This window comes from Chiloscyllium plagiosum, chromosome 3, assembly GCF_004010195.1.
Source record: "Chiloscyllium plagiosum isolate BGI_BamShark_2017 chromosome 3, ASM401019v2, whole genome shotgun sequence".
NCBI classification, from domain to species: domain Eukaryota; kingdom Metazoa; phylum Chordata; class Chondrichthyes; order Orectolobiformes; family Hemiscylliidae; genus Chiloscyllium; species Chiloscyllium plagiosum.
Window position 1 is genome coordinate 56,115,353 of NC_057712.1, and position 15,270 is coordinate 56,130,622.

General features: G+C 39.9%; 1 long non-coding RNA gene across 1 annotated transcript in view; it reads left to right on the forward strand.

The window, feature by feature from the left end:
• Window positions 1–14,809, forward strand: part of LOC122543614 — an 18,467-nt gene extending 3,658 nt beyond the window's left edge. Inside the window, exons 2-3 of the long non-coding RNA XR_006310119.1 lie at window positions 10,716–10,794; window positions 14,580–14,809. This is a non-coding gene — a long non-coding RNA (uncharacterized LOC122543614). The remainder of the gene's footprint in view (window positions 1–10,715; window positions 10,795–14,579) is intronic.
• Window positions 14,810–15,270: the final 461 nt, after the last annotated feature.

Sequence of the window (15,270 nt, forward strand, 5' to 3'; positions counted from 1 at the left end):
GAAGGATGTGGAAGCTTTGGAGAGGGTGCAGAGAAGATTTATCAGGATGTTGCCTGGAATGGAGAATAGGTCGTACGATGATAGGTTGAGAGTGCTAGGCCTTTTCTCATTGGAACGGTGAAGGATGAGGGGTGACTTGATAGAGGTTTATAAGATGATTAGGGGAATAGATAGAGTAGACAGTCAGAGACTTTTTCCCCGGGTACAACAGAGTGTTACAAGTGGACATAAATTTAAGGTGAAGGGTGGAAGGTATAGGGGGGATGTCAGGGGTAGGTTCTTTACCCAGAGAGTGGTGGGGGCATGGAATGCGCTGCCTGTGGGAGTGGTAGAGTCAGAATCATTGGTGACCTTTAAGCGGCAATTGGATAGGTACATGGATAGGTGCTTAAGCTAGAACAAATGTTCGGCACAACATTGTGGGCCGAAGGGCCTGTTCTGTGCTGTATTGTTCTATGTTCTATGTTCTACTTATAAGGCACAAATCAGGGGTGTGATAGAATACACTTTGTTTGCCTGGATAAATACAGATCCAATAATTCATAAGAAAATCAACATCATCAAGATAAAGAAACACATATAACTGGCATCCCTTCAACCACGTCTATAAATATTCACTCCCTCCAGTATGCGATAGCAGCAGTTGGAACGACATACAAGGTGTACAGCAGTGATTCACCCAGTTTGACTTTTGCAGAGTGTGAAGTCTCTGCTTACCTTTAAATGGCAAATAGGATCCAATTCCAGCCCTATTTCCACACCCCCTATTGTTGCCAGAATGATGGAAGGATATGGCAGAAAACCTGCAACCCAGACTTAGTCAGCTGAGGTAAACATATCGTAGCCCCCCACAATAATTGTGGAATTCGGTCTGTTTTTCAAGGACTTGTGTTTACAGCCCCTCATAGAAATTATAAACCCTAGTCTGGATGTGGAAATCTTCTGAATGATGACTTCAAAAGATTTCACTCATGCCCTTCATACAAATCCAAACCTCAAGCCACCCCAATGTCTCCTCATGCTCTCCATGCTAACACGTGCACACCAACCACCTCCAATGATTTCTCATATACTATATGCCAACTAATGCCCCCATGTCTCCATGTCATCCCACAGCACTTTCACAAACATTGACCTCTGTTCATTGACTCCGATGTTATGACCCACTGGAGTCACACACTGTAAATTAAGACCCTCTACTTTATACACAAGACATGTGCACACACACTAGATTATTGACAGAGGTAGAAAAATGTAAAGTCACTTCAGTGGTCATTGCTTCCCACTACTAATGTTGAAATAATCCTTTGGTTGGCCACATGCCTTGGTGTTCAATTGTCTTTCTCTGGCTACTTCCACTGGTTTAAGAAGTAATGAGTAATTTATTAACTTGGAAGTGTATCTGATTTACAAATTCAAAAGTCAAAAGTCAAAGCTTTCAGCAACTGCTTTATGAAACATTTCTGTTTTTCTTTGAATTTAAACTGAGTTTTTGACTAAAAAACGGACATATCCACATATTTCTTTTCCTCTCTCTCTCTCTCTCTCTCTCTCTCTGTCTTTTGTAATTGTTTCCAGCTCCATGCTGCTCTGCCACGGAGAACCAATCACACTGTTATTGGCAAGCAAAAAATTGTCTGTCATTGATAATGGTCACTTGTCCACTGACCAATCAACCACTTGTTGCCAACAAAACTTACATTGGTACATACCCTCAGCTCTCGATCATCTGCAATCTGAACTTCAATTCCTGTTTATTCAAACAGTGGTTTACAATTGCCATGGATGTCATTTTTCTAAACTGCAGCCACCCTTTCAAACATTGTTGTTTAAAACAATTCTTCTTCATTTCAGTTCACAGTTTTTAAAAACAAAAGTAAAATGGCACAGTCCTTATCCTGACGAGAACCAAATAATTCAGTACTAACAAGAATTTGTGTGGAAAAGGTTTTCTAAACTGTTATTCAGAACCTCCTTAAAAAAAACAACTGCTTTTAATGCAAGCTATTAACAGTGTCAATTAGCCAAAATCAATATTAATAGCAGAAATAATGAACATTTGTACTGCTTCATCTTTTTTTCAACAGGCATTGAGCCATTGACAAAATAGATATAAGATATGAAAACTCTCCATTAGACAATGTTTACCCATGTACACAGCTGTTTCTGTGGAAAGAATAAAGAGCTATTAAACATCATGGAGAGGCATGTGTTAGTATGGATGTATTGATGGAGTACTCTGGGTGCAGGGCATATATTAACCTGAATTTGCATAGATTGGTTGGAGGGGTAAGAGGGTATGAAGTTTAGAGGATCTAAGCTTTTCCTACACAACAGGAATGAAGTCCCAGAAAACAGAGGCTGACCTTTTAACCAGCCTGTGTTGGCAGCCCTTGTGGTCATTTTCAACTGTGACACAGCTTGGTGCACCTGTCTCCAGCTTGCACCTTCCATCTGGAATGAAAATCAGCCTGCCTTTATCCCAAGGAGATAACATGCAGCTGGGAAACGTCCTGGTTTCTTTTACCCATCTGTCAGATAGAAATCCAGCTCACTAAGTCTTGTATGACATCAACTTCTGAAATGCATCATTTCTACCATCTAAGTTGTTAAGGAGACCAGATCATTAGATACCCTTTCCCCTCGACCCCCCTCCCCTCATAAAATCACCTTTCAGATCACACAATGCTCTGCTTCAGAAATATATCACTATTTGATCACTTTCTCTGGGTCAAAATCCTGAAACTTCCTCTGCTAGTCTCCACTAGAGAGCGCTCTTGTACCTACACCCACAAACTATTGTGGTTTGAAATGGTAATGACCATCACCTTTTCAAGAGTGATTAGGGTGGGCAAAATGCTGGCCTAGTTCCTATCTCATGAACAAATTAAGAAGTCTGGTTCTTGATTCTTTGCTCCTCTTGTTGTCTTTAATACTGTACTATGATTCCTACATTGTCATCTGCATCATTCTCTATTACCATTAGATCAATGCCACATACACCCAAAGACACATGCTCCTCTGACAGCTTCCAGATCTAGATCTTCCTTTCATTTAACACCTGAGTTATGGTTCTTCTCAGCTGGTAGATGTTCCAAGCTCCCATTTTCATGAGCCTATCACCCGAATCTATTCCATCACTCCTTCTCCCCCAGACATAGAAATGAGCACTGGTATTACAGCAATCTAATCTTGAACTCCTCACCTTCTGTCAGCAAGCTTTAGGAATTCAAGTGGCTGCAGTTGTTTAATGATAGTTGATTACATGGCCTGTGGTTCCCTGAATTTTAATTTCAAGGACCTTGTATTAATGGTATTCTCTGAAAAGTAAATGTATTACCTATTATTGCTAAGTTGCAGTTTCAATCATTTCTAAAGGAAATACAGTTGCATTGTGTCAGTGTCACTGAGTTATTTTTACCGTGGCAGAAGGTTTTTGTTAGTTCACAGTGTAGGCTACAATCTATTTCTGTAATTTATTTCTTGGCACTACATCAGTCGAGGGTGTGTACTTAAGTATTAATTAACCTCCTTGAATATGTAAATTGCATTTAAAGAAATAGATGTGTCCCTACCCATCCAATTAACAATAAGTGTTTTCCAATGAGAATTAACAGTAGTGTAGAGATGTAATTGGGAAACAAATCTCTAACCCACTATTTAATCTGTCATTGGGTTGCTCTCATATCCACTTTCAGTGCCTTCACGTGGTGTTATAACTGCAGTTGCTGCTTCAGCACGAATCAAATATATTTATTGTTCTATAATTTTATTTTTAGGTGGAGGGAAATACAAGACCTTTTCCATATTATTAACTGTATTGAATGCTTCATGGTAATTCTTATGAAACTCAGTCACAAGGAAGGCATGCGCAGCTGGGAAATGTCCAAATTCCTTCTACCCACCTCTAAGATAAAAGTTCAGTTCAATAAGTCTTCGATAACATTAACTTCTAAAAATGCATGATTTCTACCATCTAAACAGATAAGGAAGCCACATCATGAAAACCCTACACCTCTGCCACAATTTAATTTTCAAATCACACAACATCTTGCTTCACAAGTATACCACTATTTGATAATTTTTAAACTCTTTTTTTCCCTCATCAATCTGATCAGAGATGTCATGACACACCTCTAGAGCTGGTGGGACTTGGATGCAGGTCTCCTGATCCAGGGGTAGGGACCTTACTACAATGTCACAATTAGATCTCCATTTAACTACTCATAAATTAACTTGCAGCAATATAAACACACAAACATTATTCACAAACTAGCAAAAAAGTAAGCATATTTCTCATAGTCTACACAATAAAGTAGATTTCATTATTAAATGAGATCCGACATTCAGAAATCTTAACTATTCCATTGTCAGTCGTCATAAAAGTATTTAAAACAAAGCAAAAAAAACTGAAACCTATCCAGTAAAAACTAACAACACTTGAAAGTGAAACATTGGGCCAAATCTTTCATTTTGTTTTCCTAAGTGTGTGCTGTATCAAGTATTTAGGAGCAATTCTTGCAATGAGGCCCAGTGAGATTTCTTACCATGCCTTACCAAACATGATACATTAACTACTTATCTCATTCCTATGGCATCGCTCATGTCCACGTCTAGCTCAATTTTACCGTACACCATTCCAGAACAAATCATCGCTCAGTGGAAACCCACCAACAGATTGACATCCTCTCAAACTGTGTCATCTTTGAGACCTTGTTATGCGCCCAGACAAAAATTGAAAAGCTACTGTTACAACTCACTGGCAGCATAATGGCACAGTAGCCACAATTGTCCATGACAAACAGCCAGCGTGGCTGACACCCCCTCACATAGAGAACCTCACTCTCTAACCCTAGTGGCTGTTTAAACATCATGCCACACAATTTACTTATCTTTAGATAAATGTCAGAAGACTCTTTCTGAGTCCCTGATACTCTTTCTTCAACACCCGCACCTTGTCATTGTCCAGAGGGGGAACATCAGATATTGGAAGCATTTGCACAAATCCAACCATGAACATCAGCCAGGAAAAAGGAATACAAAAGGTACAAATGCAGGCTGAATTCACACTCAATGTGCAAACCAAGTGCCGACACCTTGAATTCTTGGCAACTAGTTTGCTAATGACAGGTGGTAGGATGGGAAGCTGCACATTAATGAGGCGAAATCTGCAGTTAATATGGTTGTAAACAAGCTGTAACAGGCAACACACTTCTCCCTAGCAAGAATCTCATGTCGACATTCCAAACTTATTTAAAAGATGGGTGGTTCCCAATGTCGTGTTAGGCCTCGTCAGACTTCATAAGTGATTCTGCCACATAGCTCACCAAAGCCCAACTCATTCAGGCCCCCATAAAACGCCACCCATAATTTTAGTTTCTCATGAGCTTGAATGGAGAAATTCTGCAGAAATGTTAAATACTTCTTTGAAATGTTATTGACATGCAATGCATTTTGAGCATTTCTGTTTTATATTTCAGTTTTTAGTAATGGGGCAGCATGGCAGCTCAGTGATTAGCACTGCTACCTCACAGCAGCAGGGACCTAGGTTCGGTTCCAGCCTCGGGTGACTGTCTGTGTAGAGTTTGCACATTCTCCCAGTGTCTGCGTGGGTTTCTTCTGGGTACTCTGGCTTTCTCCCATACATCAAAGATGTGCAGGTTAGGTCAATTGGCCATGCTAAATTGCCTATAGTGTTCAGGGATGTGTAGGTTTGGTGCATTAGTCAGGGGGAAATATAGAGTAATGGGGAATGAATGAGTTTGGGTGGGACACTCTTCAGAGTAGACTTGTTGGGCCAAAGGGTCTGTTTCCACACTGTAAGGACTCTGCAATGGCTGATTATTTATTCCATTGGTATTTCATTCACGATCAAATGAGAGCCAATTCAAAACAGTTTATAGACTTCGCTGTTACTATTCACTGGAGTGTATGTTAGTTGTTGAAGTGTTTTATCTTGAATTTCGTATATGGTATTCAATTTTTTTATTGTGATAAAAACAAAGAATTGCTTCCCTTTATCAATTTGATAAAGTGTTCAGTGACTGTGAAAGCACATATCTCAATTTAGATGGCAAAAAACATGTAAAATATCTGTAATAATAATGTACAATTTTCGTCCTGTCCAGACTATTAGGTTTGGTCAGTTTGAGGGGTGCATCTGGTGGTGGGTTTATTTCATGAGTACTGCCTAGCAAACCTGTGCAGTAACTATTGGTTATTTAGATATTTGAAAATGCTGTGGTATTATTCAAGTTCTGAGTGGACTGAGTAGAGCAATCTTTTGACCTATCTGATACTAAGCACCTGGAGTAAGGTACAACCTCTGTTTATATACAGGGTGATTGGAGGAGACATTCATTTATCTACCCTTCTTATGAACCACAAGATGACCACTTCCTTTTGAACAACAGAAAGGTGGTAAGGACAAGCCAGTGAGCTTGACATCGGTGGTGGGCAAGTTGTGGGAGGAAATCTTGAGGGACAGGATTTACACATATTTGGAAAGGCAAGGAATGATTAGGGATAGTCAACATGGCTTTGAGCATGGGAAATCATGTATCACGATCTTGATTGAGTTTTTTGAAGAAGTAACAAAGAGGATTGATGAGGGCAGAGCAATAGATGTGATCTATATGGACTTCAGTAAGGCATTTGACAAGGTTCCCCATTGAAGTTTGGTTAGCAAGGTTAGATCTCATGGGATACAGGGAGAACTAGCCATTTAGATACAGAACTGCCTCAAAGGTAGAAGACAGAGTGGTGGAGGTTTGTTTTTCAGACTGGAGGCCTGTGACCAGTGGAGTGCCACAAGGATTGGTGCTGGGTCCACTACTTTTCATTATTTATATAAATTATTGGGATGTGAATATAGGAGGTATAGTTAGTAAGTTTGCAGACAACACCAAAATTGGAGGTGTAGTGGACAGCGAAGAAGGTTACCTCAGATTTCAATGGGATCTTGATCAGATGGGCCAATGGGCTGAGGAGTGGCAGATAGAGTTTAATTTAGGTAAATGTGAGGTGCTGCATTTTGAGAAAGCAAATCTTAGCAGAACCTATACACTTAATGGTAAGGCCTAGGGAGTGTTGCTGAACAAAGAGACCTTGGAGTGCAGGTTCATAGCTCCTTGAAAGTGGAGTTGCAGATAGATAGGATAGTGAAGAGGGGGTTTGTTATGCTTTCCTTTATTGGTCAGAGTATTGAGTATAGGAGTTGGGAGGTCACGTTGCGGTTGTCCAGGTCATTGGTTCAGCCACTTTTGGAATATTGCGTGCAATTCTGGTCTCCTTCCTATCGGAAAGATGTTGTGAAACTTGACAGGGTTCAGAAAAGATTTACAAGGATGTTGCCAGGGTTGGAGGAGTTGAGCAATAGTTGAATAGGCTGAGACTATTTTCCCTGGAGCGTCGGAGGCTGAGGGGTGACCTTATAGAGGTTTATAAACTCATGAGGGGCATGGATAAGATAAATAGACAAGGTCTTTTCCCTGGGGTAGGGAAGACCAGAACTAGAGGGCATAGGATTAGGGTGAGAGGGAAAAAATATGAAAGGAACATAAGGGGCAGCCTTTTCACACAGAGAGTGATGCGTGTGTGGAATGAGCTGGTAGATGGAGGCTGGTACAATTGCAACATTTTAAAGGCATCTGGATGGGTATATGAATAAGAAAGGTTTGGAGGGATATGGGCCAAGTGCTGGCAAGTGGTTGAGATATCGGGTCGGCATGGACGGGTTGGACCAAAGGGTCTGTTTCCGTGCTGTACATCTCTATGACTCTATGATAAAAGATTCCTGGGGACACTGTAGGGCAAATTCTAGGGGTGAAAAATTGGGTGATTCAATTGCAATTTCAGAGAATTGTGTTTTTCTGAGCAGTTGGTTTTCTAGTTGGCAAAAGCAATGATGATTCAATTTGACTCATTTGTTGTGCTAAAAATTATGATTCACTGAGTAAAGAGTTTTTAGAAAAATTGTCAGGTGAATTAAAAAATAGAAGTTGATGAAGAAACCTAGCAGGTCTGGCAGCATCTGTGGAGAAAAAAATCAGAATGAATGTTTCGAGTTTAGTGAACAAATGTTTCTGTTTTTGTTTCAGATTTCCAGCCTGTGCAGTTTTTTAAAAAATATATTACTGAATTAAAAGAGTACATTGGTATTGATTCTATAGACAAAGAAGATGTTAGTTTGACTAAGTGTTTTGTTGGTCTCTGCTACAATGAGTGTGACATGGGAAAGTTAGAATGGGTTGGATATTGTATAGGGATGGCAAAGAAGGGAAGAAAATGCATTGGAGAGATAATATGGAAAGAACGGAATGGCATGAAATTAGGTTGCAATCGTGGGTGTAACTGCTACAACCAAAACACTGACAAGATTTTTGCAGGGGTAGAATAGCTGAATACAAGCCTGTCCAAAGCTAACATTCATGCAAAGACACCATTAGACATTTCCAAGTGATCTACAGACTACTTTGCAATTGATGAGTCAATTTAAAATAAATAATATGGATTAGTTTTGATTTACATCAAATGCAGGTCTCTGATGTTTGAAGTGATAGAAGATTAAACAAAAATATATGAGCAATGATATCATCAAGCAGAATCTTCCACTAGCATGACACCTCATCAATAACCTTTCCCATACCGATGTGCCAATGATCAATGATAATTACTCCCAAAAGTTCAGGGTCAGAAGAAAAATAAGAGCTATTATTACCAACATCTTCACTTTTTGTGCCTCTTGCTTTTGGAGGCTAACGCAGTAACATCAGCTAAAAAGCCTGATGGCAGCTCTCCGTCTCTTATTTACTTAAGAGGGACAGAAGTACACCACAGTTACCCAGCTTCCTTTCCACTGTTGTATTTGTTAAAAACTAGTTATTATTAATGGCAGCCATGTAGCAATGTTTTTCGTGTTCCTCTTACACCAATACCTGTGCACTGCAAATCAACTACTTTGACCTCCTCAGACTCATGAACTTTTGTATTCCTGTTCTGCCAGACTTAAGGGACTGTCTCATGTTATGTTTTCTCAGAATTTTTTCCATCAATTGTGGCAGAACAGAAAGAACTGTTACAACAATGACTTTTGTCCCAGTTAATAGTAGCACATAAAACAGCAACATTGCATGCCTGAACATGGATTATTGACAAATTCAATCTCAATTTAAAATAACAGAAAATAAAGCAGTAATGATCATCCCTCAACATGATTTTCCTCCTTGCACTCTCTCCTAATGACCCTTAATCCCAATCTGCCTCTATAATTACAGGTCGTTCTGCTTTAGTGCATGTTTTGTTAAAGCGAATTTGCTATAATGCAATTGATGAATTGGGGATACTGTTTTTAAAGTGCAAACTTTTAAAGTGTGTATTGATTGTAATGCAATTCTGGCCCCATTACTTTAAATGGTGCTGCTTTTATGTGATTTTTTTTCATAACTCAGGTTTGCATGAGAATGAAACTACTGTGTTATAACAGAAATGACTGTATCAAAGACCAATTTATGGAATTGTGATAGTGGATAAATTAATTACTGCAGCAAACTTTAGCTGGAATCTAAAAATGCTACAGTTACTTATACTGGATCAACCTTGGCCCATAGCTCTTCAGTGAAAATTTGTCTCTTTAATATAAATGGTCAAGCCTTTGAAAAATTGGAGAGCTTAGTTTCATTGGACATTACTGAAATACTGAAGTCTGAAAAGGCGAAAGTCTTATCTATAGTCAAAAGCAGAGTTGGAGAATAATTATTATTGGCCTAAATTAACATCAAATGGTCTTTGACACATTGTTTGCTTCCATTTTTAGTTGCTGCATTTAGATGTAATTGATATCTTTCTGTAAGTCTTAAGTGTTTGGAGATTGAAGGGTAAGTAAGAATTTTTACCCAGAAAAGAATCTGTTTGCAAATTGTACAAGTTCTTTCAAGGTAAATTCATTCACACACAACAGTCTTTTATGACTGATAATTGTCCAACATTCCTGAAGAAGGGCTTATGCCCGAAATGTCGATTCTCCTGCTCCTTTGATGCTGCCTGACCTGCTGCGCTTTTCCAGCAACACATTTTTCAGCTCTGATCTCCAGCATCTGCAATCCTCACTTTCTCCTAATTGTCCAACATTGTATAGCCATAAGACCACAAGATGTAGGTGCAGAAGTAGGCCATTCAGTCCATCGAGTCTGTTCCATCATTCAATCAAAGTTGATATATTTCACCACCCCATTTTCCTATCTTCTCCCCATATCCCTTGATCCCCTTACTCGACAAGAACCTATTTAGCTCTGTCTTAAAGTGGCAATAAGTTCCAGATTCACCACCTTCTGGCTGAAGAAATTCCTCCTCTTCTCAGTTGGAGATGTCGTCCCTTTACTCTGAGGCTGTGTCTTCAGATTCTAGTCTCTCCAACTGGTGGAAACATCTTCTCCACATCCAATCTATCTAGGCCTTTCAGTATCCTATAAGTTTCAATGAGTTCTCCCCTCACCCTAACTAAACTCCATCAAATACAGGCCCACAGTCCTCAACTGCTCCTCATATTGACAAGTTCTTCATCCCAGCGATCATTCATGTAAATCTCCTCTGACCCTCTTCAACATTAGGACATACTTCTTTAGACATTGGGCCCAAAACTGTTCACAATGTTCCAAGTTCAATCTGACAAGAGCCTTAAAAAACCTCACCAATACACTTTTACTCTTGTATTCCAGCCCTCTGGGACTCTCCCTGACGCCAGTGATTCCTGAAATATCACCAACAATGCCTCCATAATCTCCTCAGCCCAGATAGGTAACAATGCACAATGTCTTTTTTCATTCTGTGAACTGAAAAGTTGAACAAAAAAAAGTACTGTGAATGCTACAAAACTCAAATAAAATCAGAAAATACTGGAAAAAGTCCAGGTTAAGCTGTATGTCACAACCTGAAGAAATCTGCTGTATTATTGTTTTGGCACTGTTTACTTTGTATTTTTAAAGAACATGATCAAAACTTGCAGCATGAACTGTGTGAATGAATATTCTTCTATCTTTAGAAGACTAAAAGAAGACTGAAAGGATTTGGCCCTGAATTTTTTATGCTGTCACTGTAAACTTCTTGGAGTACACCACAACCACTGGGTTTCAGCTGATAAGCCAATATTTCTTGAACACCGCGAGGGATGGGACCTCCTTATACCCAATATAGCCAATTAAATAAAACTGTAACTTTTAATATTGAAATTTCTGCTCATTTAGCATATAGTGGGTTCCATTCAGTAGCTGGAACAGGATATATTTGATGAGATGCTGCAGGTGTGAGAACCACAGGAATGGGGATGGTGGGGAGTCAGGGGTTTAACAGTGGTCTTTTTAGGATAAGAAGTTACTTTTGTCACTGGTATATGTAAATACGATGCAATGTTATACAGTCATAGCAAGTGATAAAATATTATGTAAAGTCTCTGTCATTAACGGAAACCATTGGGCAGGTCTAGGTTCAAATCAGGCAGAGGTGTGTCTGATTTGGTGTTGATGATTTAGATTAGATTAGATTACAGTGTGGAAACAGGCCCTTCGGCCCAACAAGTCCACACCGACCCGCCGAAGCGAAACCCACCCAACCCCCACATTCACCCCCTACCCAACACTACGGGCAACTTAGCATGGCCAATTCACCTGACCCTGCACATCTTTGGACTGTGGGAGGAAACTGGAGCACCCGGAGGAAACCCACGCAGACACGGGGAGAACGTGCAAACTCCACACAGTCAGTCGCCTGAGGCGGGAATTGAACCCGGGTCTCTGGCGCTGTGAGGCAGCAGTGCTAACTGCTGTGCCACCGTGCCGCCCACTAAGTGTCACACTGCATCTGCTGGGAATGCAAGCAGTGAGCAGATGAGCATACTATTGAGTGGTTATGTGTATAATATCATAATCAGGCAAATGCTGACGGAGAGGTTCATTGATAACAGCTCAGCTGGATCAGAACATTTCTGACTTGATTTACCATAATCAAGAATGTTTGGACTTGAGTCTGTTTCACTAAGATGGAAAGTACTTGTTGTTCTTATTTTCTGTGGATCAATTCTAACATGAAAACCATCTGCAATTGTGCACGAAACTTGACAGTAGATCATGAAAATTTGCATTTGTTGCTGAGTTTAAGTCTTGGTTCCTGTAAAAGCTGAAATACAATACTAAGTCTAATGTCATGCTCTGTCTGAGTGGATCAATAAATCAGGACACAGTCCATGTGACCATCCAGTGCTTGTAGGACATTTGACATTGTTCTTTGATGATGTGATGTTGAGGGGTAATCTGTTGAACAAAGCCTTAAAAAGTAGTAAGGAAGTTTGTGAGCTGCTGAGACTCTTCCTCCCTTGAGGGTTAGTTGTCATACACCACTATTTGCATGTAATTTGCTAAATATGGGCCAGCATTCATTATCAATCCCTACCTGGCCATGAAGATGATGGCCAGGTAGGGATTCTTGAACTGCTATAATTCCTGTGGTGTAAGTACATCCACAGTTCTGCTAGGAAGGAAATTTGAGCATTTTGACCCAGCAACAGTGAAGACATGACAAGATTTTTGCAAGTCATGATGATACGTGCTTTGGAGGGAAATGTGTAGAAGCTTTTGTTTCCTAATATCTTCTACTACCTTTTGTATGTAGTGGGAGTCAGGTTTAGAAAGTGTTGGGAAAGAAAACCAGATAAGTTTCTGAGGTGCATCTTGTAGATGGTATATACTGCTGCCACTATGCCTTGGTGGTGAAAGGGGTGGATAGGGAAGGTGTTGAAGGGGTGCCAAGTGAGTGGCTGATTTGTCCTGGATGATAAAAACCAAAAGAACTGCAGATGTTGTAAATCAGAAACAAAAACATAAGTTGCTGGTAAAGCTCTGGCAGCCTCTGTGAAGGGAAATCAGAGTTAACATTTTGGGTCCATTGACCCTTCCTCGGAACTGATGATAGCTCGGAAAATGTTGGTTTATATGCAGAAGATAGGGATTCAGGAGTAAATAATAGAGATGGGGATAGAGCTCAAGGAGAGAGAAGAACAGTTGGACAGACAAAGGAATAGATAATGATCTGGCTGGGAGGATGAATAGCTGTTAATGGACACTATTAGTGGCTAACAATAGGTAGTGTGTAATATCAGACTATGTGATAACAAGGCCTGGGGTGAGGGGTAGGGGGATCAGACATGGGATAGTTCAGGCCCTAAAATTATTGAACTTGATATTGAGTCCAGAAGGCTGCAGGGTCCCCAAATGGAAATGAGGTGTTGTTCTTCCAGCTTGTGCTGAGCTTCGCTGGAACACTGCAGCGAGCCTGAGAGAGAAATGTTGAACAGGGAACAGGATGGCGTGTTAAAGTGGCAGGCAATGGGAAGCTCAGGGTCTTTGTTGTGAGCAGAATGTAGATATTGTGCGAAGCAATCACTCAGTCTATGCTTCATTTCCTCACTGTAGAGGAGACCACATTGTGTGTGGACTAGATTGCAGTGGACTAGATTGTGAGAAGTGCAGGTAAAGTGCTGCTTCACCTGGAAGGTATGTTTGGTCCCCTCGATACTGAGGAAGGAAGAGGTAAATGAGCCCCTTTGCCATTACACACTACCTATTGTTAGCCACTAATAGTCCCCCTTAAGAGCTATTTACCCTCCTAGACAAATCGGTATCCACTCCTTTGTCTGTACAACTATTCTTCTCTCTCTCTTTAGGTCCCCTTTGCTCTTAACTGCTTATTACCTGCCTCCAACTCTAGAACAATATGCTGTTCCAAAAAGACACTTGTTAAAATTACATCAACTTAATTTCAAAACCACACAGCCGCTGTCACCTTCTGCAACTTCACTCTTCCAGCTGCTGAATTTCCTGGGTCGCTTTCTTTTTTTTTACTGCAAGCATGCTACATATGAAAAGATACCTTTGATAGAGAGTGTTTCCTAAGTTCATGGATCTAACTCGATGGCAGTTGCACTCACTCCAATTTTCAAAGTGCCTGCATTTTTATATCCCCAACATCGGATCATCTCATTGATTCAATGTTGGCAAAACAATAAATTCAAACTTGATTGGGTTTTTGGTATTCTGGGGCAAAATTTAAACTGATTGGTTAAATTCAAATTGTTGTCAAAAAAGCAACCAAAACTCAGGTATCCATTTCACAGCCAAATGTTACATATTTTCAATTTTCCAGTACACTCTGGGACTACCATCTAATCACATACACACGTGCTTGTAAGCTCTCAGTTCAGAACAGCATTTATCTTCTCTTAAAGGTACAGCACATACCTTCAACTTCATAACTGAGTTTTTAAGTTAAAATCTTGTTTCAGGATATCCTGCAAATTTGAGAATGTACTATAATATAAATATATTGTTTCCTGACTGTTCAAGATAATTTTTCAATATGAGTAATGCTGAGTATGCAATTATTTTTGCGGTGTGCCGAATGTACATAGACATTCCATCGAGAAAGATATTCTCAAAATCAATGACAAATAGACAAGCTATTATTGAAAGCATAATGTAATGATAAGGGACATCATTTGCAACACTAATAAATTGTTATACTCTTCATTGCAGCATCCGGAGAGAATTCTGACTCTGGACAAAACAGGAGAATACAGTTCACCAGTCACACAGGCCCACTATTCCAAGTTCCACCTTTAACATATTTGGGAAATGAAGTTGGGACCTGAAAAGAGGATGGATGGTCAAGGCTTTTCTCCATATCCTGCACCAGCAGTTAATTTTTCTGTGAACCTTCTCTGTAGCTGTAACACTATATTCTGCAGGAACAATTTACTGCAGATGCTGGAATCTGTACTGAAAACAACAAATGCTGGAGATCACAACGGGTCAGACAGCATCCATGGAGAGAGAACAAGCTAATGTTTCAAGTCTAGATGACTCTTCATCAAAGCTCTGATGAAGAGTCTTCGAGACTTGAAACATTAGCCTTCTCTCTCTCCATGGATGCTGTCTGACCTACTGCGATCTCTAGCATTTGTTGTTTTCAGTACACTATATTCTGCATTCTGTTTCTAAAAATTAAAAATTATATCTTTAATTTAATTTGTTGTTCTATTACCCTGATGTATTTCTATAAGGGTGTGATTTGCCAGCACACAAAGCAAAACTTTTCCCTATACAGGTCGTTCTGCTATAACGCGACAGTTGTGTTCATCAGCAACCTTGAACTATAGAAAGCCGATATAGAAAATTGAGCTGCAGAAGATTGCTAATAGAAAATCGCTATACTCTTTCAGCAGAA